This window comes from Sus scrofa, chromosome 6 (genome assembly GCF_000003025.6).
Source record: "Sus scrofa isolate TJ Tabasco breed Duroc chromosome 6, Sscrofa11.1, whole genome shotgun sequence".
Lineage (NCBI taxonomy): Eukaryota > Metazoa > Chordata > Mammalia > Artiodactyla > Suidae > Sus > Sus scrofa.
This window is the reverse complement of record NC_010448.4, coordinates 43,353,472-43,378,464: the sequence shown is the minus strand read 5'-3', so window position 1 is coordinate 43,378,464 and position 24,993 is coordinate 43,353,472. Positions and strand designations below refer to the sequence as shown.

Here is a 24,993-nt window from a genome sequence, read left to right as displayed (position 1 = left end):
CCTGACTAGTACCCATGAGGATGCAGGTTCGCTCCCTGGCCTCACTCAGTGGGTTAAAGGATCCAGCGTTGCCATGAGCTGTGGTGTAGGTCGCAGATGCAGCTTGGATCCCATGTGGCTGTGGCTGTGGCTGTGGTGTAGGCCAGCAGCTGCAGCTCTGATTCGACCCCTAGCTTGGGAACTTCCATATGCCCAGAGGGCAGTCCTAAAAAGACCAAAAAAAAAAAAAAAAAAAAAAAAGAGTATTCCTAATGAAAGTGCCAGAAGGAGCCCCAAACAGGCTAGCTGCATCACCCACTGGCTCCACCCGTGTAGACAGATGGCCTCTATCATAAACTGGGCTCAGTTAGTGTAGACAGACTGCACTGTACTTTGTGCTCCACCACGCCACTTCTGGGAGACAGAGCATGATAGGCTGGACCACGTCTGAGAGGAAGTGGGGGCCTGAGCGAAGCTCAGAGACAGGGAAGCCCCTGAAACAAGAGAGAATTTCAGAGCTTGGGCAAAGACTCCACAGAAAGTAGGGCAGACACAGACTCAATCAAAAGTTCCAGTACGCCCAATCTTGACTCTACCAGTATAGACAGACTACCTGTACCATGTACTGGCTCAGCCGGTGTAGACAGAGTATCAGCACCACGCATTGGCCCCACCAGTGCAAACAGTTAAGCTCCTGCTGCCTGCCAGCAGCCACCCTTGGAAACCATCTCCACGCCAAGCTTTCATGGCCAAGATGCCAGAGAGAGCAGTATTTGCACCAGCATCATGGCCCACTGCATTTGCTCAACTTCCCCCAGACCTGGCAGGAGGTACTACACGTGGAAGGCCCACCGTCAGCATTAGCTGGATGCCTGGACGCTTCCCTCAGGAGCACAGGAAGCAAAGCCCCCACATCTCAGGGCTGGAGGAGGGTCTCCGTGCCCACAGGCTTGGACAGATGGGTCTTGTCCAGGGAGATGAGTCAGCCCCCAAGAAGAGGCAGCCTTGAAGGTGGGGACAACTAGTCTGCCAAGTATGAGTCAACCTGAGCCTGGGGCTAGGGGCTGCTGGCAGGGGGCCCTTCTGTATTGCCTTCCCACTGCTGAGCATGAGGGCATGCCCAGTGGTCCAAGGAGGCCAAGGCAGCAGTCAGAATAGAAGGGAGGGCCAATGTGGTGAGGCAGCCCTCCAGGCAAAGAGCCCAAGGGCTGGACGAATCAGCCCCAGAGAGGCCCGGGGTCTGTGGAGTAGATCTGTACCTTCTAGCATCCTCTCTTTGGCTCACATCCCCTCCAGGCCCGGAGTCTGGCCCAAGCAGGGTGGAGCTGGCTCAGGTCCAGGCAGAGTGAGGACAAGGTGACAGCGACCTGGGCTGTTGCCTGCAGCTCAGCGGTCGCTTGGCTCAGGGCCCGAAGCCAGCAGCGTGGGCACAAGGGGAAGTGGGGTGACTCACAGACCTGCTCCCCAGTTCTGGAAGACAGAGCCAGAGGGGACCCAGCCGATGTCTGCGGGGCAGCCAGGGCCTGCACTGAGCTCAGACAGCCATGGGGACTCACTGGCAATGGAGGGGTTTGGGGAGTTCAGGGCCGTGGGCAGAGCGCCCCCCCCACACACACACACAGGGTGGGAGCAGGCAGAGTCTGACTCCATAGCGAGGACAGAAAGGGGGAGAGGACTGAGAATGGTGGGGGGGTGGCGCAAGAGAGGAGTTCTTTCTAGGGCAGGTGCCCACCAGCAACCAGGTCAGGTACAAGTGGGTGGCAGGTTAAGGACCTTCCAGGGAACAGGGAAGCCAAAGAGGATAAACACAGGTTGAGGCCACCTCTGGCCAGCAAATGGTCATGAAGGTGGGTGTCCGAGCAGCCTATCTTCCGAGAAAGCACTGGCACCAGGCTGTCACTTACTGAGTGCCAGGGCTAAATGGTGAACACATGGGGGATGGCAGCAGAAGGCCCAAGGGCTTAGGGGACACTGGAAGGTGGGCCAGGTAGGCAGGAGCACAAAGGCAGGGCCACATAAGTGGTTGCCTGAGCCCTGGGATCTGGAGGATATAACCCAACCAGAGTGGATGGGTACTCGGAACATTCTGGCCCGAGGGGCCCTGCCTCAGGGCACAAACAGCTCCCAGTTGTGATCCAGAAGTCATGGTCCCAGCCGCCGTCATCATCTCCCCTCTGCACCTAACCAAGCCCTGAGAGATTCGGGTCCACCCAGCCCTCTTTAGGACCACAGCCGTCTTCCTCCAGATGGCTGCAGCCCCCTTCTCCCTGGGCTGCCTGCTCTGCAGCAGCAGCAGCATCAAGTCCCAGGTCCCCCACCACCACCACAAAGCCAGTGTCTCCCCCTCCTTCACTGTGCCGGCCACCTGGGCCTTCCCCACAGTCTCTCACACTCATTAGCATTCTGTGCCAAGAAGTTCCAGCTCTTCCTTCAGAGCTGAGCTGAAGAGTCACCTCCTCGGGGAGGGCCTCCCGAGCCCGCGATCTAGGTCAGATTACTCCATTGTGCACAACCACCCGGATCTTTCCTTTATATGTTTATTGTGGCTGAGAATCCCACGGTCTTGGGGGAGATCGTGATGGGGAGAACTCACACTGGCACAGGGTGAATCTGTGTGTGATGAGGGGCTGGTGAGGGAGTGTCTGTCCCACTCGGCTACAGACCCTGCCAGGGCAGAAGCCACTCTTGCTTTTGCTTTCACTAGAGCCTGACCCAGCAACAGACACCTAAGGCACGCTCAGAAACGTCACTGACGGCAGAACGGAGGGCGACAAAGAGTCTGATGCTGGGAGTGTGGGACGAAGCTTCATTTGGCTTTAGGTTTCCATGTTGACAGCTCTATATAGTTCAAATAAACGTCACTCACCTTGGGCTGGCAGGGACAAGGTGTCGCCCCCTCAGTCATCAGTAGGAAGAAGGCCTGATTTCCCAGACATGCATGACCCACAAGGTGGGGAGTGGGAATGCTGAGTCCCAGGCCCCTTGCCTACAGACACTCTCTGACTTCCCAAAGGGTGGCTTTCAAGACAGAATTCTGCTCCTTGGTGTCAACCAACCTGGTCTCACACAGGCTTCCCCATTCTGCCAGTGGCCAAGGTGTCATTTGTGGCCAGCAGGTGCAGGCTATAGCACCAGATCACAAATGACAGGTAGTTTTATCCAGGGTAAAAGTCACAACTTTTTCCCACGACTAATTTGTAGGTCTCATCTTGAGTTACAGTGATTTACCGACCGTGGGTCACACATCCTCCAGCCGGAAAAAAATGAGACGGTGTCTCCTGTGTCCTCTGCCACCTGAGCTAATGCAGCTCTGTCCCCAAGCTGTCTGAACCCAAGGGTTTCCTCTGCCTTTGGGCAGCCTTTTCCCAGAAGGGAGGGAACACAGCTGCTCTGGAGTCAGATGAGTCTTGGCAACGGCTCCAAAGACAGTGCCAGGGAGCCTACTGTCACCACACTGTCGCCTCGCAGGCTGCCTCCCCGCTGCCCCAATGTCCTGAGGCTCCCAGACACCGTGGCCACATACACATCCAGACAACCATTCTCAATTGCTTTTTTATTTCTCACTGTCCCATGTCAGAGCCACATTGATCTCCATGGGCCAGCACTACATAAATCTCCGGTTTATAACTCATTACCTTCTGATTAGCTAAAAGGCTGGGTTCTTGTTTCACAGTGTTTACTGATGCTAATTGCCATAGTTATCATGAAAGAGCTGGCATGATCCTTTGTCCACTTTCCTGCCCATAGGCTCCCTCCCAGCTCCATCTTTCTCTGATGCTGCTGCCACATATGGGTAAATTAGGGAGGTGTGGCAGCTGCAGCTAAGACAGGTATCTCAGACTCCAGCTCAGTCAGCGGGTAGGAGATGGGGCACTACAGCTTCCCCCACCAGCCTCCAGGAGACTTCAATGCCCACCGCAGATGCCTTCAACCAGATGCATTAGCAACCAATGCTAAAACCTCTAAGCTCCCATCTCTTCAATCAGCGAAACCACAAAAAGCCTATCAGGCCACCATTGTCACGAACTAGAATGAAGAGTAGAGAAGCAGCCTGCAAGATGTTTGCAATCAGGAGAATCTGAGGTTCCTCCTTTGGAAGGTGAATTCTGAGAAGAGCCCACAAGGCACACTTTCCCAACCACCACACGGCAAAAAAGTAGTTACCGAACTTTCCCAGACTTATTAGCTTACATAAACAGAGATTTGAATAAATGTTTAAAAAATGAAATTCCCTTGATACTCTGTAATCAGTAAATGTTCATTACGGAAACACAGCAAATATGCATGAAATTTCCCAAGTGGTATTCTGGCTACAAGATTAAAAAGGCATCTCAAACAGCAGGCTGAGTTACAAAGCATCCTCCCCAGTTACAGTCCAGGAAAGCTCTGCCAAGCCCAGGAGGTCAGACAAGGCTGTTCCTCTCCCAGCCGGAGCCAGGGAAAAATCAGAAGATGCTTCCTTTGCCCGCTCAGGCAATTTGGAAGTGAGCCCCGATACTGGTGGATTGATGTCTCTCTATAAATAATTAATCCTTGACCTTGCATTAAGAAAGCCCTGACTTTTTAATTTGGGGTCTTTTTAAAAATCAATACTGGGGGAACATAATTCACTCTTGCAGAGTCTGATTCCAGGTAAATAAATAAATAAGCTATGCTTTCCCTGTGTCCCAGGGTGAATGGGCCAGCAATGGATGGGGTCAGACTTTGAGGTTTTTTTCTATTCAACTGCTATTGGATTATCGATCATTCTATGGGGTTCAATTCTCTTCAGGGTCTGACTTTTATCCCTCCTGTGAGTCACTTCACAGAGATACGTCTGATGAAATCTCTGGAATGTGCTTCCACCTGCCCAGGGCTCCCCAGAAACTGTCCTGCCATATGTAGTGGGCTGTCTGGATTAAATCAGGGTCTCCTCCAGGCACCAGAGTGTCACCCCCTCCTGGTGGCCTGTCTGCCTTTCCTTTGGGAAGGGGCAGAGTGTGGGAAGGAGAGGCTAAGACAGTTAAGAAATTTTAAAGAGGGCTCTCTTACTCTTTTTTTTTTTTTTTTGGTAGGGCCATGCATCATGGAAGTTCCCTGGCTAGGGGTTGAATCAGAGCCGCAGTTACCAGCCTACCTACCCCACAGCCACAGCAAGGCAGGATCTGAGCCTCATCTGCAACCTACACCACAGCTCACGGCAACCCCAGATCCTGAGTGAGGCCAGGGATGGAACCTGAATCTTCATGGATACTAGTAGGGTTCATTACCGCTGACCCATGAATGGAACTTGCAGCTCTCTCACTCTTGCCCCAGAGGCTGCACACTGTTCTAGGGCAGGACTTAGGAAAAGTTCTCCACCCTGTGAGCAAGGGTCAAGGTGAACTCAGATGTGAGAGGTTAGCCAAAGAAAGTGATCTTAGTAGTGCAGTTTATAAGCAGCCTAGGGATGGGGAAGGGGCTAGTCTGCCCTTACTCCTCTGCAGCCCCCTCCCCCACCCACCCATACACATGTCCTTTCACTCACCTGCCTCTCAGGCTCTGCTGCCAGGCCAGATCCCTGCCAAGCAGATAGAGAGGGCTCAGCCCATTCCCCTTAGCACAGCTAATCACAGTCAGGCTCCAGCTGGTAGGGGGCCCAAGGACCCCCGGGGCCACTGCGATGTTGGAGATGGCTGAGGGACAGGGAGTGCCAGGGCTCTCATTTCTCAGCTAGGACAGACAGCTGGGCAACGAGTGCCCACAGCCGGGGCGGTGCGTGGCTGCTGAGCAAGCTCCAGGTCGGGGGCCTGGAGCCCACAGGTACGCAAAAGTTAGGGTGGGGAGAGGGGTCACCTCCGACCCAAGTGCCAGCACTGCACTACTAAGTCCCTCGGATGCGCCTTTGCCTGGCCAGACGGGCCTCCGGCGAGGCCGGAGCTGATGTGCAGAACTAGAAGCCAGCAGCTGGAGCTGCAGCCGCCGCCGGAGCTCGGCTGGGTCCGGTGGCAAAGCGGATCCTTTCGACTCGAGGCTCCGACTCCTACACTCCTGGACACACACCTTCACGCGATCACCAACACACACACTCTCTCCTCGAGTACGAAACAGGCCAGTGCCCAGAAGAGTCGTGAGGTGGGAGTGCGCTCCAGGGGATGCGAGGGCACCTTCCCCACTTCGGTAGGAAGCCAAGAAGGCAGCCTCTCTTCCTTCCTCGCCCCTGCTCGCCACAACCGGTCTCGGAGTCTCAGTCCTGAGCGCGCGGGAAAGCTCTGGACGCTCCGGGGGCTCCAGCCCCGCTCTCTCGGGGCCCGACGCTGCCTTCCCGTGTCCAGGATCCGGGACGGGAAAAGGAGCGGAGGATCCGCAGGGACCGAAGGAGCCCGAGGGGTGGCAGCTCACAGACGCGCCGCGACGAGTGAAAGCCGAGGAGCAAAAGTCTAATTAAAGTTCCCGCTACTGCAGCCAGTCCCCAAAGTGCAGCCGGACCGGAACCCCGCGCGCTCTATCTCCTCCCGCGGCTTCAGACTCTTACGCGCGTCGGTTCGCGGGGCTGGGGCGCAGGGTGGTCCCGGGCCCTCCTGGGACCCCTCGGGACGCAGCTCTCGGCGGGAGCCGGCACAGGGTGGGGACAGGGGTGGGGCGGGGGCGCAGCGCACTTACCTGGCGCAGCCGGCGCTCGCGGAGCCGCGGACGCCTCCCTCCCGGGCGCGGTCCTCCACAGCGAATCTTCCGTGCTGGGGCGCCCGGGCTGCAGCGAGGACCTCCGCCTCAGCTCGGGCCCGGTGCCTCCTCCTGCTCGTCCGTGAGGTCAGCGAGGCGAGAGGCGTGGGGCGGGCGACCGGAGCGCGCAGGAGAGGGCGAGGGCGAGGTGGCGTGTTCCTCCTCAGTCCCGGGGTCCGTCCCCCTCCCGCCTCTCGCCGCCCGCCGCCGTCTCCTTTCTCCTCACAGCGCCCGGGATCCGGCTCTCGCGCGGGGAAGGCTCCCAGCGAAGTGCGAGCGGAGCCTCCGGCGAAGCTGGAAATAGCGCCGCGCCCGCCCGGCGCCCCGCCCCCGGCCTGGGCCCCGCCCCGCGTGGTGGCGGCAACTGCGGTGGCCCGGCCGGGAGGGGATCACTCCTCCGGCCGACTCGTCCCTCCCGGGAGCTCACGGACGCCGCGCCCACGCGCGCTCTGCGACTCCAGCCGCCCCGCGGGCGGCGTGTTCCGAGGGAAACGCCGCTGGGCGCGGTCCGGCGGCCGCGGGGGTGGGGGTGGGGCTGGAGGCGGCGCCGGCCTCCCGGTTCCCTGAGCGCGCGGCTCCCGGCTGCCACTTGGCTCCAGACCGCGGCACGAGAGCTGCCCCTGCCTTGGTGGGTCGCACTCCAGTGTCGACCGGGGAAAAGGACGAGGCATCGCCAGAGCGAGCTGTGGCCACTGCTGGGCAGGAGGACGCATCTAGGATCCGAGCTGCGGGGGGCGCGGGGCCAGAGAAACGCAGAGGGTTGATTCAAGAAAGACTGAGAGGTCCCTGGGCTGCAGTCTCGGTGGAACTCAGTCAAGGTCTTGGGCGGCTGGTGCCTGCATCGATCCCCCAGTTCCTGGGATTCTGCAGAAAGTATCTCATGACCCAGGCTTTCCTTTGAGGGCTATCCCCTTGCAGTCCCTGTTGGGTCACCGGCCTGAGAGCTGGGAGGGGTCATGAGCGAGGTCAACCTGGGTCAACCAGCCCCTCTATATACATACCCCCAGCAACAGAGTGGGCACATAACTGATCTACAGCCACACAGGGCCTGGGAGGAGCTGGGTGTGGAGGGGACTGGGGGGTCGAGGGCTCGGATTCCTGTCCTCTTTCTTCCTGAGAAGAGGCAGCCCCCACCTGCAGGGGGCAAGCAGGTGCCCGGTAGGAGGGTGGGCTGGCTTCTCACAGGATCTATGTGAAACTGTAAATCAGACATCTCTCCAGTCTTGAAGGGACACCCAGTACTTTCAAAAACCTGTAGAGAAAAGATAATCTTGGACATGGAGAATAGACTTGTTGTTGCCAAGGGGGAGGGGGAGGGAGTGGGATGGACTGGGAATCTGGGGTTCATAGATGCAAACTATTGCCTTTGGAATGGATAAGCAATGCGATCCTGCTGTATAGCACTGGGAACTATATCTAGTCACTTATGATGGAGCCAGATAATATGAGAAAAAAGAATGTATACATGTATGTGTGACTGGGTCACCCTGCTGTACAGTAGAAAACTGACAGAACACTATAAACCAGCTATAATGGAAAAAAATAAAAATCATTATAAGATAAAAAAAAAACTATAGAAAAACTTTTAGTAAAATAAAGCAAAGGATGTTCACCCTCCTCTCATTTTATCTGCTGATAACTCTTTCTCCCTTAGCTCTTGCAACAGCAAAGCAGGCATTATTATTCCTGTTTTATAGATGAGGAAACTGAGACACAAGCTTACCCCAAGCATACAAGTTACAAGCTACCAAGTTGCTGGTGCCCACACATCTGGAGGACAGCAGAACCAGGACTGAGCTGCCTATTCCAAAGTAGAATAGGTTCCCTCTCTAAGACTTGGAGCTCAGAGACTGTCAGAGCCAAAGCCCTAGACCCAGGCATGCAACACTGGCTATGTGTCACTTCTGTGTGTGGCATTGAGCCCAGGCAGAGGGGGGTGGGAGGGAGGATGTGAATACGGCTGAAATCTTCCTCTGCCACCTCAATCAGGGGCAGATCAAACAAGCTGAAGGTAAGGGACACTCTTCAAGTGTCCAGAAGAGCAAGTCTGTGGTGTCTTTATCCATCCCAGGACCGAAAGCTGTCAGAGCAGAGTGGGAGGTAAGAAGACGGGGAAGAAAAGAGTGTGTGTTGAGGGGGAGGTGTTGATGGTGAACAGAAAGCTACTTGCCCGAGGAGCCCAAAGTGCGCTGCCCCTGTACCTGCCCCTGCGCCCCCTCATCCCTACACCTCCAGCCCCCTTTCATCACCTGGGGTCCTGGCCGGTTGGCTGGGCACCTGGGCTGGTTGCTGAAGAAGCCTGGTGGGTGGTCAAAGGAACCTCTTCAATACCACACTCACTTGGGCAAACATACATGCGTGGGTGTGCGCACACACACCCTGGGCAGTGGGGCTGGGAGAGGAGTTCCCATCCCCTCACCCCAGCCAGGAGGAGGCTCTGAACCACAAGCGCATCCACAGAAGTAGTCTACACAAGCTCTCCTTCCACAGGACGAGTCTACACAGGCTTCACCCAGGGCCAGGCTAGCAGTGAGCACGGGAGGTCAAGCCATCTCAGCTGCCCTGTGCATCTGCGTGCAGTGATCCTACTGGGAAGGATGGTTTTTCTATTAGCTCTTCCAACTGTACTTATTAGCACTTATTTGCATCTAATATTCAGGCAGACCCGCTAGGAATCAACAATGCTGCATTCCTTTGACATTCGCTGTGCGTTCAGTTTTTCACTTAGACTTGCTTCTTGTTTCTAGAGGGCCCCTGGGGAAATCCCCAAAGGGGGCCTGAGGTCCCTGACGTCAACAGACACTGAGTTTTCCTCCTCGGGATGTGCCCAGGGCTGCGTGCCCTTTTTTGAAAGTCAGGCTCAGCCTCTGCAGCAAGGAAGGCAGAGAAACGCTGCAAATCTCAGGCATGAAGCCCTGTGCTCGCTTATGGGTTTTGATATGTGTGTCTCCACTGAAAGATTAGTGGCAAACTGGTCCCTTTGCATGCCAACTGAGGTAAAAAGATACTTGCTTTCGATGGCCCCCTGAATCCACATCCCTAGGAGAGGGAACAGAGGTGCAGAAGCCATTCCGTGGCTGCCAAAGGCATGGGTGCGGGAGGAGCCCTAATCTGGTTTGACTGAGGGCGGCAGGCAAACCACCTCTCCCCCGCTGCCCCCCTCCACCATTCCCTGGAGCTGAGATTCTTGCTGCCCTTGGGCAGGGAGCTGGAGGCTGCACAGTGGGGAAAGCTCCTTGTGTTCGTTGAAGGGCATAGAAGCCCCGTGGCAGGACTGACTCCTAAGCCTAAACCTTCCATTCTGTTGCAATGTGCAAAACCAGGGCCCTGTTCTCAGGAGGGGGATGGGCGTGATCTGGAGAGGCAGGGCCGGGAACACTGGCCTCCCTTAACCCGTGGGAGAAAGAAGAAAACGATGGGATAGACCAGGGGGTCTGTCTTGGCTCTCTAAGGGTGGCCTTGAGTGGGTCTCCTAGCCCTTCCCAGGCTGCTTCCTCATTTGCAAAATGGGAGCAATGGACGCTGTCCGGCTGCTCTGCTTGGGCAGCAGGGATTCACAGAGGAGGTGAAGGGCAGGAAAGCATTTTTGGAAAGTGGAGTCTGTGGCTGTCCTGCTCTAAAGTCACCCTCCGATCAGACACCTCAGAGGCTTGGGTGTCCAGCCTCTGGACCTAAACTGGCCTCTAAAGTATCAGGACCCCAGGATTACCCAAAGTCAGTCTGATACACCATGATGTGCTGATCTGAGCATCATTCAGGTGAAAGACCCTTCCCCAGGGAACCTAGAAGCTTTCCAGCTGCTTCTGCTGTGGCCCTGCTGAGGCATGTTGGCCAAGCCTCCCCGCTGTTTGAACAGTGAAGGGAGTGCAGCCCAAGCTCCTGAGGCCCCTCCGGGGCTGAGCTGTGATCCCATGATTCCTAAAATTTCCTCACCTGGAAAGGAGGTGCAGAGATGCCCTTCGCTACTTGGGAGCTTATCAGATAACGGTCCCTTCCCTGCCCTTTTCCTTCACTTCCCGTGAACTTTCTCTCTCCTTGTCTGTCCCCTCTTGGGTTTCTGAGGAGCTGGAGGGAATGGGTCACCTTTGCTTCCTTTCAGGTTGAGTTGCTTGAAATTTCCTGAATGTCAGCATGCCTGTGTAAGAGTCGGCTGCAAAAGCAATGCTGCTGGGGTTCCAGGCCCCCACGCAGCCCAGATACCTGTTAGAATTTCTCGAATCCTAAAAACAAAACTGTTCCCTTTTAAAGAGTGGGTTTCTGAGCAAGCTAAGGTGAAACCAGTGTCCATCCTTAACACAGCAAGAGTTGGGGAACAGATAAGGTTTTCTTGGGTCAAAAAGGGCAGGCCTCTTTTTTTGTTTGTTTGTTTGTCTTTTAGGGCTGCATCTGCAGCATATGGAAGTTCCCAGGCTAGGGGTCAAATCAGAGCTGCCGCTGCTGGCTTACACTGTGCCAGATCTGACCTACATCTGCAAACTACGCCACAGCTCACAGCAACCCCAGATCCTTAACCCACTGAGGAAGGCCAGGGATCAACCCCATGTCCTTGTGGATACTACTCAGGTTCACTAACACTGAGCCACAGTGGAAACGCCAAGGGTAGGCTTCTTGAAAGGATACTGGGGATCTCAGAGCAGCAGAAGAGCCTAGCACCCCGGATGGAGGAGGGCAGCAACCAGAGGGCTAGAGGACTCTGGGTCTCCAGAAAGGGACACCCTGCTTCCAATCTAAGAGCCAAGGTCTTCAGATGGGCTTTTGTTGACACCAGAAACCAAGAAGGAGCCAGATCCAAGTCCAAGTCCAGTCCATCCATGCAAACTGGGCTCAGAGCCAACCTGGTTTCTCTGTTGCCAATTTCAAGTTCATTTTGGTGCTTCTTAATTTAAAAACCAAAACCAAAACCAAAACACTATTGAGCTAATCTGCTGCCAGTCACTCCTTTAATTTCCATGAATCCGTATGCGCCAGTCTTCCTTGGTGGTCTGGCTACGATGAGGCTTGACTGCAGGAGGGGGTCCAATAAACCTTGAACATAAACAGTAGAGATTTTTCTTTTTACTTCTAGATACAGAGTTTAAAATTCTAGACTATATGTCACAATTCAGTAAATGCTGTTTAATTTGGACCGCACGAACTCAGCATTCATGTCATGAAGGGCCGGACTGAAGTTTACTTGGTCGCAGTCAGTCAAAGACAGGGGGACTAGGCTGGCAGGGAGTACGTCTCCCCTACCTTGGAGAGTAAACGGGTTTTGCCTTCTCTTGCCGGGGTAGTATTTCTGGGCATCTGTCTGCACCCAGATACAAATGAGCTCATTACGAAGAGTTCTCTCTATTCAATCAAGTTCATGAGGCTGACCTTCTTTTTGGGCTATGTGTTGTTAGTCATTAACTGAGGTGACTATTAAAATGAGGAAATTACTGTATGGCATAAATAAATGGCACTTCTTTTGAAACACTCCCTAATTGGAAGAGCTGGCTGATTCTCGAGGACTCCCTCTGGCTTAGCTGGATCGGCACGACTCCGCCTCCTTTTGTGTGCCTGCTGGCTGCTCCACAGAGTAGAGGGGCTGCAGCTTCCAGGGTTCGGTGGGGTCTGAGAGAGGCAATGAGGTCTCTGAGAACAGAATCTCCTCATTAGCATATTCAGCCCACATGCCCTTACCAAGGATCCTGCATCGCTTCATCTCTTTCCATCTTGTGGTAAGAAAGTGGGGCTTAAGCATCTTCTGAGTTCGTGAGATCGCTAAAAGCATTAAAAAAAAAAAATACAAACTTGAATGCTATTCTAAATTTAATGCTTAGTATTAAGAATCAGGTTTGGAGATTTTTTTCACAAAAAGAAAGGATTGCTTTGAACGGAATAAAATATTTTCACAGGAATACTCCAGAAACATTTATCAGCGGCCACGGGGAGCATGCCATTGGGTAAGGAGATACACCCCGAGACTTCCCTGATGGGGGAGGTTTATCATCAGATGAGCCTAGACATGTGATGCAGAGATGGAGGACACACAGTGGCAATTGCACAGCCAGGCTAGGAAAACTGCGTTCTGAAGGAGCCCCCAGAGCTGGAAAGCTACACGGTCACTCAGCTCAGTTGCCATGAGTGATTTCCTGAAGCCAGATGCTCGAAAAATCTCTCAGAGGCAGTAGGTTAGTCTCAAGGTTTTCTCAGACCCTTCTAGCACAGACGAGCGGTGCCATAAACCACGTGGGCGGCCACAGCGGAGATGGGAAAACAGCCGCAGGTACTGCCCTTCTTCTCCAGGCGGTCCTGAGCAAGTGGCATTTTCACAGGATGCCAGGAGCCCACACAACGCCTGGCGGTATGCATCCTTCCACTGGGACTGAAAACAAAAGCCGGGTGGATGATGCATCCAAGGAAACAGATCAAGAGAAGCCATCAATCAGGCAGCACACCCCCAGAGGGATGTTCAAGGGCAGCAGATCAGGCATGCCTGTCCTCGTTCCAGACCCCAAACTGGGCCACTGATCTGCAGCCTCTGCCTCCCACCCCTCTGCGGGAAGATGCCTCCACAGGCCAACACCCGCATCAGCTTTGGAGGGGCGTACCCTTTTCCGGCAGATTTCCTATGAAGGAGAAACTGCAAAAGCCCGAAAAGGTTTGGTTCCTCAGACCCTCCAAAGGTTTCCTGAGTTGGAAGCAGGTCATGCCAAAACTCACTGTCAGCCCATCTGATTCCATGTCCCGCACATCACTGAGGGCCAGCCAGCCATCCGGGAAACTCCCCTCCCAGCCTTGAGAAGCCGTCCCCCAGTGCAGAGAGTGTGCCAAGGTCACACGGCTTTGGAAGTGGATGACACAACCTGTGGAAGGTTTGTATGGAGGGAGGGACATCTCCAGCCTCCCAGAATTCCTAGTGTTCTGCTGGGAAACCCTTGGATACCTGGAGAAATTAAACCCTGTCACTGAAAACAGAAGGCAGTGGCGGCAGAAACTGAGATAAGCAACTGCCACTTCATTGCCGAATTCTCTCAGAGCCCAGGAAACTTCATCCTGTAGGCAGAGCCTGAGATGCTCTGGAGTTCAGAGCGATGCCCAGTGGCGTCCTGTCAGTAGCTATGGAAACGGTGAGCCGGTTGCCTCCCTGTCGGCTTTTGTGCCAGAGACATCTTGCTGTCAGTAGTGTTTAAAGTTAGCTTAAAAAAACAAGACAACCCAAATGTCCTCTTTTGACACCACACAAAGGGCCCTGTGGCATGGAGGCAGCCCTGCCGGTCCCAGCATGGAGCCTGTCACACTCTATCCCCCATCCCTGTCCTCAGAGCTTCCTGGCTGCCTGCTCTTAGCAGTGATGTTGGGCTCTAACGAGCCCACGCCTTGTTCCTGTTCTAGCCTTGGTGCCTTGTCCCAAGATTCAGCGTGGGGGAGACATGAGCCCAGCTCAGTCCTGGTGAGGCAAGTGCAAGGGGGAGTCCCACCCGCTTCTACAGGTGTCTGGCCACCTGCCTTTAGGCATAGACCACCCGCCTAGCCCTCACTGAAGGACTGCTAGGAACATGATGGGGCGAGGCAAAGGGGAGAGCAGCTAACAGTCAAGGAGGAAGGCAGACGGATGGACTAGAATGTAAGGCAAATTATGATGGAGCCATGGGAGTGGTGGCTGAGTCGCCTTCCCTTGGGAATCAGGGAGGGCTTCCTGGAGGAGGTGGCGTTGGACCTGACCTGTTTTCACTCATAAGACTCACAGGGGCCTGTTCTCACTCATAAGACTCACAGCCACAGAGAGTCAGGGGGACAAGAATGCAATTTATATTTGGTTAAACGTCAAGAATACGCAGACACCTACAGGGAAAGGACTTGATGACCAGAAAATGGGTAGAAGTAGAAGGTAGAATCAATGAATTCTGGAAAACAAGTATAGCATTTAGGAAAAGCAATGTCTAGGAGAAACTAATCAACCAGAGCCATTTGATGGAGTAAAGGGGAATATAGACAAGGGGAGGCAAGTATTTCATTTGTGTAGAATAAAAGATGTCTCAGCAAAGGCTATTAAAAGTATTAAGCCAACATCATTCCCTTTGTGAAGATCATAAGTGGGTTATACAGCACGAGAGATGTTTGAAACAGGCAAAGCTGCTGGAACACAGCTTAGTCTCTGTCTTGGTTCTGCCCCCCACCCAATGCAGACCCAAGACAAGCATTTGGGTTCAGGTACTTTACTTGAGAGGAAGGAAGCCCAGGGCAGACCAACAAGCTTTGGTGGCATCAGGGGAAGCTCTCGAAAGAAAAGAGAGATGCGGGAGGTTAAGGTTGGAGCCATCTCCTGGGTTGAGTGCAGATGGACTGAGGGAATCAGTAGGGTCCAGGGCGATGTCATTATCAGCACAAGACACTCTACACAAATTACTGTTTCCGTAGCTTTTCTCCTCTGGTGCAGTCCTCATAAAAGCATGCTTTGGTGGTGTTAAAGAGTCAATGCTAAAAGTTCTCCCTGTGGAGTTCCCCGTTGTGGCGCAACGGAAACGAATCCGACTAGGAACCACAAGGTTGCAGGTTAAATCCCTGGCCTTGCTCCATGGGTTAAAGGTTCCGGCATTGTTGTGAGCTGTGGTGTAGGTCGCAGACGTGGCTTGAATTCTGCGTTGCCATGGCTGTGGTGTAGGCCACCAGCTGTAGCTTCCATTAGACCCCTAGCCTGGGAACCTCCATATGTCGTGGGTGCATCCCTAAAAAGCAAAAAAAAAAAAAAAAAAAAAAAAATGGAAGTTCTCCCTGCGGTATTCTTGAGAAGATGGCAGAAGTGCTAGAGGTATAATTTGGAATCCCATAATGGAAACTGGCAGATCAACTAGACAGCCAGACCAAAACCCCATGGGAAACATTCGCAATAAAACTAGCGGGCACTGTAATCGTCCAAACATTGGAATATTAGCAAAGGGAAGAAACAGGGTGTTTGCCCTGCCTCAGAACAAGAGCACCCCCAGAACAGCCAATAGATTTTCACCACGAAGGACAGAGGTCCCGTTTTAAACAGCAGCTGAAGCTGGGAGGAATTTTGCCCCCTTCCAACAGCGTGGAAGTGCAAAAGGCATCGGGTAAGATGATTTCAAGGGGATACAGCAGCCTGGACTCTGCAAACTCCTGAAACTGACCGGCCAGGTCTTCCTTCTAGGAGGAGATGCTGCTGAAAGAGGAATCAGAATTGAACAGGGCAGGAACAAAAGAGGGGAAGGAAACGGAAGATTGAGATAAAGGTGGAGACATGTTTATACGAGCCAGAACCTTGGAAATCAAACTGCCAGATCTTTTAACTGCATGAAACCAAACAGGGAGCTTTGTGTAGTTAGAAAGCTCTCTTGAACTAAACCTCTTCCTAAAAGTTCAGAAAAAACTAATTTTGGCTTTACAGAAATGAGCAAAAGAAAAGGATCAAGGTCTTATCCCACACAAAGAGAATCAATGGAATACCATCTCTGCAGAGAGTGAGAAGCTTACAGAAAGACATGTCTACAAAACAAATAAGAGCTATAGCTTACTGTTTCCCCCAAAAGAAGCTATAAGAAATTAGGGAAATGTTATCACAAACCACATAAATCAGAAATTAAAAAACTCAGAAAGGAATTTGTTTTAAAAGAAAAAATATTTCAGAAATTAAGACTAAACTAGACAGAATACAAGAGGGAGTAAACATGACAGATAACATACTAGAGGAAATAGCAGATGAGAAAAAATGGAAAATATTAAAAATCCAAGAGAAATGAACATGATACAAAGGATTCAAGGGAAAGTGACAAATGTTGAAGCTAGGCAAAGATGACTCAACAGACAGAGACTAGGAGTCCCTGAAGAAAAAAAAAAAAAATGAAAGTAGGGATCAGAACAAATATGAAAAGCTCTAATTCAAGAAAACCCTTCGGAAATAGGAAAGGATTGAAATTACATATTGAAAGGTCACACCACGTTCTTGAGAATACTGACCCAGCAGGACCAACATCAAGGTATAATTTTAGTAAAATAATGAGACTTTAAAGAAAAATAAAATTCCTTTGAGTAAGCAAAAATAGCATATGATTTGTAAAGGATAGAAACTTGGATTATCATCAGCTTTTTGACTGTAACACTTATGTCACAAGAAAATAGAGTGCCATACAGAAGATGCTCAAAAAAATAAAATGTGAACCAAGGATCTAGGGAAACTGACTTTCAGATGTAACGGGTATAAACTCGTAATCGATACGCAAAAAATCAGGAAATATTGAACCCTTCCTGGAGAATCTACCAGAGAACCAAAGTGACTAGAGAAACATCAACATAAGGATGTGAACATGAGCTCCACAGATGTGGTTGTTTATGGAATTAAGACTCAATGAGGGTTTAAAAGGGAAGAGTAGGGTATGCAATAACTATATGCTCTGAAAATATATATACAGCCATTTATTAGTGGGAGGAATAAGAGGATGAGGAAAGCATATAAAAAAATTTAAGTGTAATACTTTGTACCTAGGTTTAATAGAAGTCAAATAAGATCTTCTTATATCTGTTACAAATTTGTTAGCAAGAAAAATATCTTGGTATGATAAAATTTTTAAATTCTTTTTTTTTGTTGAAGTATAGTTAATTTACAAAATTGTGTTAGTTTCAATTGTACAGCAAAGTGATTCAATCATACATATATATGTGCATATATACGTGTATTGAATTATAAGTATATTCTTTTGTTTTATATATGTATATATGTTCTTTTCCAGATTCTTTTCCATTACAGGTTATTACAAGATACTGACTGTAGTTCCCTTTGATGTACAATATGTCCTTATTGTTTACCGAGTTTATATACAGAAGTGTTTATATGATAATCTCAAATTCCTAATTTACCTTCCTCCACCCCCTGCTCTCCCCTTTGGTAACCACAGGTTTGTTTTCTATGTCTGTGAGTCTATTTCTATTTTGTAAATAAGTTCATTTGTTATCTTTTTTTAGATTTCACATAAAAGTGATATTACATGATATTTGACTTACTTCACTTAATATGATCATCTCTAGGTCCATCCATGTTGCTGCAAATGGCATTATTTCATTCTTTTTTATGACTGAGTAATATTCCATTGCATGTATTTACCATATCTTAACCATTCATCTGTTGATGGACATTTAGTTTGCTTCTATGTCTTGGCTATTGTGAATAGTGCTGCTCTGAACACTGGAGTGCGTGTATCTTTTCAAATTAGAGTTTTCTCCAGATATATGGCCAGGTGTGGTATTGCTGGGTCATATGCCAACTCTATTCTTAGTTTTTTGGGAACCTACACACTGTTCATGGTGGCTGCAATTTACATTTCTACCAACAGTGTAGGAAGGTTCCCTTTTCTCCACACCCTCTGCTGCATTTATTATTTGTGTGTGTATATATATATATATATATATATATATATATATATATATATACATATTTTGCCATTTCTCGGGCCACTCCTGCAGCATATGGAGGTTCCCAGTCTAGGGGTCTAATCGGAGCTGTAGCTGCCAGCCTACGCCAGAGCCACAGCAACACGGGATCCAAGCCACATCTGCAACCTACACCACAGCTCACAGCAACCCCAGATCCTTAACCCACTGAGCAAGGCAGGGATCGAACCTGCAACCTCATGGTTCCTAGTCGGATTCATTACCCGCTGTGCCACGACGGGAACTCCCCTATTTGTAGATTTTTAATGATGACCATCTGACTGGGGCGAGGTGATACCTCATTGTTTCATTAATTACTTTCAATAATGATGTTGATTGGAGTTTCTGTTGTGGCTCGGAGGTAACAAACCTGATAGTATCCACGGGGATGCAGGTTCAATCCTTGGCCTTGCTCAGTGTGTTAAGGATCGGTGTTGCCATGAGCTGCAATATAGGTCGCAGACAAAGCTCAAATCTGGTGTTGCTGTGGCTGTGGCTGTGGCTCTGGCTCTGGTTGGCAGCTGCAGCTCTGATTCACCCCTAGCCTTGGAAGTTCCATATGCTGCGGGTGCAGCCCTAAAAAGCAAAAAAGGGGGGGAGGGTTGATTGAAGTTGTATTAGTATTTTACACTGAGACTGTTTTGTGTGTAATATGGGATACAGTAAATAAGTAACTGTTGAATATTCTAATTCTGTCATCCTCTGTGCTCTTGAAAACTATGATTCTGGTGTGAGAAAAAGGAATTAAGAAAGAAGAGTTTAAGTAAACACTTGACAGTTCTCAGATTGAATTGGAAGAATCCGTAAACATTCATGAAGCGTTTTCTTTTTTTGTAATTAGTAGAATTAATTTTTAAAAGAACTGTTTTAGGTTCACAGCATAATTGAGTGGAAAGTACACACTCCCATCCCCCAAGCATGGTTTCCTCTGCCATCAACATCCAGTGTCAGTGTGGTACCTGACCCTAACCATTGATCTACCAACATTGACCAAGATCAACCAAAGTCCACTGCTTCCATTAGGGCTCAGTCTCAGTGTTGCACATTCCACGGATTTTGACAAATGGATAATGACATGTATCCATCAATGTAGAATCATACAGAATATGCTCTAAAAATCCGCTGAGCTCCACCCATTCATCCTTCCCTCCCTCCTTCCCTTTTCTGAAACCTCTGGCAAATACTGATCCCTTTTTACCATCTCCATAGTTTTGCCTCTTCCAGAATGTTACATAGTTAGAACCATACAGGTGTAGTCTTTCCAAATCAGCTTCCCTTGCTTAGTCATATGTGTTTCATGTCTTCTTTCATGTCTTTTTGTGGCTTCATAGCTCATTCTTTTTATTTCTTTGTAGATTTTGGATAACAGTCCTTTATCAGATATGCAGTTGTTTGTTTGTTTGTTTGTTTTTGCTTTTTAGGGTTGTACCCGAAGCATATGGAAGTTCCCAGGCAAGGGGTTGAATTGGAGTTGTAGCTGCTGGCCACAGCCACAGCCACAGCAATGCCAGATCCGAGCCATGTTTGTGATCTACACCACAGCTCACAGCACCGCTGGATCCTTAATCCACTGAGCAAGGCCAGGAATCGAACCCGCAATCTCATGGTTCCTAGTTGGATTCATTTCTGCTGCGCCACAACAGGAACTCCAGTCTTTTCATTTTCTTGCTATTTTATTTTAATTTTTTTAAAGATAGATAGACAGATGGATATGTGGATAGATAGATACGTAGACAGATAGTTGATTGACTCCCCTATCTAGAGATAACATTGGGGCTAGCAGTACTAAAAGATCATGTCAAAAGGACATAAAAATCATCTGTCAGAGGCTCCTGGTGGCCAAATATGGAACTATCTGAGCTTCAATAAATATTATAATTGTAATGAATTCAAACACATCAAATGGGAATTCCCGTCTTGGTGGATTAAGGATCCGGCTTTGCCGTGAGTTGTGGTGTAGGTCCCAGATGTGGCTTGGATCCCGCGTTGCTGTGGCTGTGGTGTACGCCGGCAGCTACAGCTCCGATTAGACCCCTAGCCTGAGAACCTCTATATGCCACGGGAGCAGCCCTAGAAAAGGCAAAAAGACAAACAAACAAACAAACAAACAAACAAAAACTGGTAAATAGAGGGAAAGAATCAAACATGTATCCTGCCTTTAATCTGTGAACCATACCACCAGGTAGCCAAACAGTGTATGAGTGGAAGCATCTCTTTATAAGAAGTACTCAAGTTAGTATATGAAAGAGAAATGATAGAATTAGAACATCCCCCTTTTAAAGCCCTGGTGAATGAACAAGAGCTAGCTTTTGTGCAGCAACCACTGTCGACCTCACAAAAAGGAGAGACAAACAGACATTGTGTGTCTCCTGATGAAAGACCACAACCCCACCTGCAGTCTTGCCGAAAGGACTGGGCCCGAGTCCCATCCAAGCTCTGATTCAGCTGCCAATTTGCAGGAAATACAGAGGAACACCTTGAACTCCACCAAGAGTATCAATCAGCAGAATCCAGACAGTGGGAAACTGTGGGTCAAAAGGCTCAGATTCTTCAACAGATAAAATTGGAAAGAAAAGAAAGGGATGCAGGGGGAAAACCTGTAGATTAAAAGAGGCTCACAAGACAGATCAGATTTTGAAAAATGGCAAGACCACAGCACATGTCGAGGAAGGCACTCGGGTGATAAATCTGTAAAGAAAGACAGAGACCAGATTCCTATCAGAGTCCGGAGCGGGGTCATTTCTGCAGAGAGGGAGGCTGTTGAGATTGAGATTGAAAGCAGACACCTGGGGGGCATCTGGGGATGCCGGTGAAGTGTGATTCCTTGATCTGGTTGGTGGTTGGTATAATAACTCCTTAAGCTATACATTTCTTGGGCTTATTTTTTTTTCTGTCTGTTTTATTTCACAGTGAAAATACATCTTAAAAAATTCTCCCAATCTCCAGTTTCCTCTCCAGTTTCCTCCCCATTCTCCACATGCCCAGAGGCAACGGTTGTGGCTGTGACTGATTTTCTCAATATGATGCCTTCGGGCTCTGGCTCCAGAGTAAGGATGCTGAGCGTCTAATTAGAAAGACCCACCAACCCACCAGAATGTATGCTCCAGAAGGCCAGAGACCGCGCCATCCGTGTTCATTACCGGATGCACCTGGCATGTAGTAGGTGCTCAATAAATATTCATTGACTGAATGGATGGCAGAAGCTGGACTCAGAGGTTTCAATTTGTCTTGGTGAGATGCCTAGTGTCATTAGTCATATAAGATACTGTGACCCCACCACAGAAAAGCCTGGCTTCTCCCTGTTTCTGAATTGGCCACATCTGCATCTCTGAGGTCATTTCCTGGCCCACCTTTGGTGTCCCATCACCTGGTGGAGATGAACCTCCTTGGTGAACCACAGCAACAAAAAATGCCCTGCTGTTTCCAGAGGAAGACCAGAGCGGGATGGGCTGGGCCAGGGGTCGACCATTCTTCTGCCTTCAGGAACAAAAGTTTGGTGATGCAACGCCCACTCCACCCCTGCCCCTGCCACCTGGAGAAGCATTCTCTGGGCTGATTGTTCAGGAGAAGCAGCAATACCTGTGGGCTCCGGGGTTCAAGAGGGTTCCTCCTGAAAACATCAGCGAAGAGACAGCATGGGCTGGCAGTGGCGTATGCCAGCCCGTGGAAGTCCCCTGGGGATTCCAGGTGCACCCACATACAAACATGAGGTACCACCTTTTATCCTTGGAGACTCAAATTTAGGAAATGTTTGGAAGGTAGCATCATTTAAGGTGACTTAGATGAATTTCATTTTACCCCAAATTGTGAGAATTACTTGCTTCCCCTAGTCCCTTTATCCTGGCTTATACCCATTTAACAGCAGGGACAGTAGAGGCCAGAGAGTTAGTCATTGCTCCAGCTGGAAAGGATGAAGGGCTCTTGAGGGTGCTGCCTCTGTTTTCCATCTAACACATGGGGCAGGGGTAGCCCCACTCATGACCGGTGCCTCTAGAACTTGACTTTGGAAAGGATGAGCAGGAGCTTCATGGGGCAGGAGGCAGTTTTCCCTCACCTGGCATTTGTTTGCAGTTCTCTTCCCAGACCATGGATGCTGCCTGCTCCTCCACACACATCTCCACCCCCGTCCCAAGGGGCGAGTTTTAGAAATCCTGGGGACTCTGTTTCCCTACAGTCAGATCTCAGGGCCACCTATTCCAGAGCGTCACTTGCGGTGACTCATCCCAGGGCAGGAAATTCATGATTCCTTGGGTGCCATCATTGTAGTAAGTGTCAAGCACAGAGTGAGCAAGACAAGCCTGGACCTCCCCTCAGAGAGCTCAGCGCCCGACCCGCGGACAGGAAAACGTCTGCGCCTTGCAATTTCCTTGTTTAATAAAAAGCAGAAGAAAAAGATGGATTAAATCATATTTCGTTCATGTAACCCTCTTCTCCGCCAGTTAAGTACTGTAAACCTATTTTAAGAGCATCGCTCAGGAAGCATAAACTTTATGTCTCTGCGTCATATAATCCCCTGTAATAGAAAACCAGTAATGAGGATGCCAGCAGCAGGTGCAAAAGGCGGTTTTACATCAATAGAAAATTCAATTCTAATTAATCTCTTCACAGCCGACATAATTGAGCCTTCATGGGGACCACTGGGATCACCTCCATCCCCACCCCACTGTTCCCTTTGCCGGGCCTGTCTTGCTCACCGCGGTGCTGGAATTTGTCTGGAAACAAAGGGAAAAACAGAGCTGATACCATCTCGGGTGATGTGGGTTTGCAGCGGAGTCTCTTTATTTCCATCACCGAGTTATTACTGACATCCTAGGCTCTGAGCGCAGTCTCAAAGGCCTTGCCTGGGTATGTAAATAGCATCCTGCTTTGTTATTTATTTCTTAGCTCTCCTCTTGCTTCCCCTGCCCCGAGGGTTGTTTTCTGTTTTCTGGGTTTTTTTTTTTTTCCTCCAAAGACATCACAAGGGTCACATCTCTCTTTGCTATCACAGCACTCTCCACTTTTGCAGCAGGAGAAAGAATTATGAGCCGGGTGAGTGCCCGTGTCCTACGAGCGGGTGTATGTCTTGTCAGCCTCCCCATCCTCCCAGGTTGAGGCCGTAATTCACGCATGGGTGACAGCCAGTTTAAAAGCCATCACTGTGAAGCTACAAGAAAATGCGCAGGATTCATAAACTTCCAATATTGCCTCATCCGATCCATTTCCTTCATTGCTTTCTTCTCCTGATGTTAAACTGTGATCATCCTTAACCAGGGAGCAAAAGTTACATCAGCCTAGTGTTTCAGACCAGCTATGTTAATTAAAATGCTCCCTCTCTGCTGATCTCCCAGCAAATGTGAGCACACACACACAAAAAAGTGGAAACCAGACTTGGATTGGTTCTTCATGCCCACTGAGAGCAACAAGCCGATCAGAGATGGGGTAGGGGCACTGCCCACGAGCCAAGGTCTAGCAGAGATAGAGGATGCTGCAACTTCCTTAAAGCAGGGCTCTGAACCCTGAAATCAGAATGAGCAGCTTGCGAAAGATCCTGTCATAGCTCAATGGTAACAAACCCGACTAGAATCTGTGAGGACGTGGGTTCCATCCCTGGCCTCGTTTAGTGGGTTAAGGATCCGGCATTGCCATGAGCTGTGGTATAGGTCACAGACACGGCTGGGATCTGGCGTTGTGGCTGTGGCACAGACTGGCAGATGTAGCTCTGATTCGAATGCTAACCTGAGAACTTCCATATGCCGCAGGTGCAGCCCTAAAAAGAAAAAAAAAAAAGAATGAATAGCTTTCCTATGCCTTCCATTGCCAAGATATATCTAGGATTCTGTCCTTCACATGGGATGTGTTGGCACCGCCAGATGAAGCTGTGAGCATCAGCAGGGGCGGGTGGCACAGCACTGCCCCTTCAGCAGCCCATCACCTGCTGCATCACCACCAGATACCCATCTGCCAGCTACCAAATCAAAGTCCACAGACAGGAATCCAAGGCTGGGCTTGGGCAGAAAATCGGGGTCCATCTCCTGTTCACTGTCATTCTTGGACCTTGGAGTCCCAGAAGCCAGGGACACTTGCATGGCTTTCATCCTTGTGCCAGCGAAGAGCAGGGGTGGCTGAAAGCTCAGCAGCACCAGAGTGAGGTTTGGGAATGGGGTCCAGGTAGGCTCCTCACCCCTAGGGCTCGGGCTCCTTAGTGGTGTTTGGGATCAAAGAACCAAAGTGCTCTCTGCCTGCACTTGGCCTTCCCCATGTTGATTTTCCTTGAGGACTCTGAGTTCTTGCTTCTCTGGTCAAATCCTTGTTTTTAAACACACACCCCACGTCCCAAGGCCTCCATCTGCCTGCTCCCCTCTCTGTTCCCCAAGGGCCCTCCCTCTCCCCTTAGGCCTGAGTGCTGCCCACCTCTTCCCCGTTGCTCATGCTGCTGTGAGTGCTGAGCTGGCTTCTCATCTCTAGTCTCAGGAGCTGGGCTCATTGTCTGGCTGCCTCTTGCTCTTCTGCTGCTATAATGGCTGGATAGGGAAGGTAGGAAAGAAAGCTGAATGGCTAGGGGGAGTAGGGCAGTGTTGGCACACAGGGAGTTGCTCTCTCCCAGACCTGCACCCTATTCTTACACCACATTCTTGCAATCTAGTCATCCCCATTAACCTAGACATGCTCACTGAGGTCTCAGACTTTTTTTTTTGTTTGTTTGTTTTTAGAGCGGCACCCATGGCATATGGAAGTTCCCAGGCTAGGGGTTGAATCGGAGGTGTAGCCACCGGCCTGCACCACAGCCACAGCAACACAGGATCCAACCCATGTCTGCAACCTACACCACAGCTCACAGCAACCCCAAATCCTTAACCCACTGAGCAAGACCAGGGATCGAACCTGAGTCCTCATGGATGCTAGTCAGATTTGTTAACTGCTGAGCCACAATGGGAACTC

General features: G+C 50.3%; 1 protein-coding gene across 1 annotated transcript in view; it reads right to left on the bottom strand.

Annotated features, from left to right (window-relative positions):
* Positions 1 to 7,029, bottom strand: part of CHST8 (carbohydrate sulfotransferase 8) — a 121,815-nt gene extending 114,786 nt beyond the window's left edge. The window contains exon 1 of the mRNA XM_021094299.1: positions 6,601 to 7,029. The gene's annotated coding sequence lies outside the window, so the exon portion shown is untranslated. The remainder of the gene's footprint in view (positions 1 to 6,600) is intronic.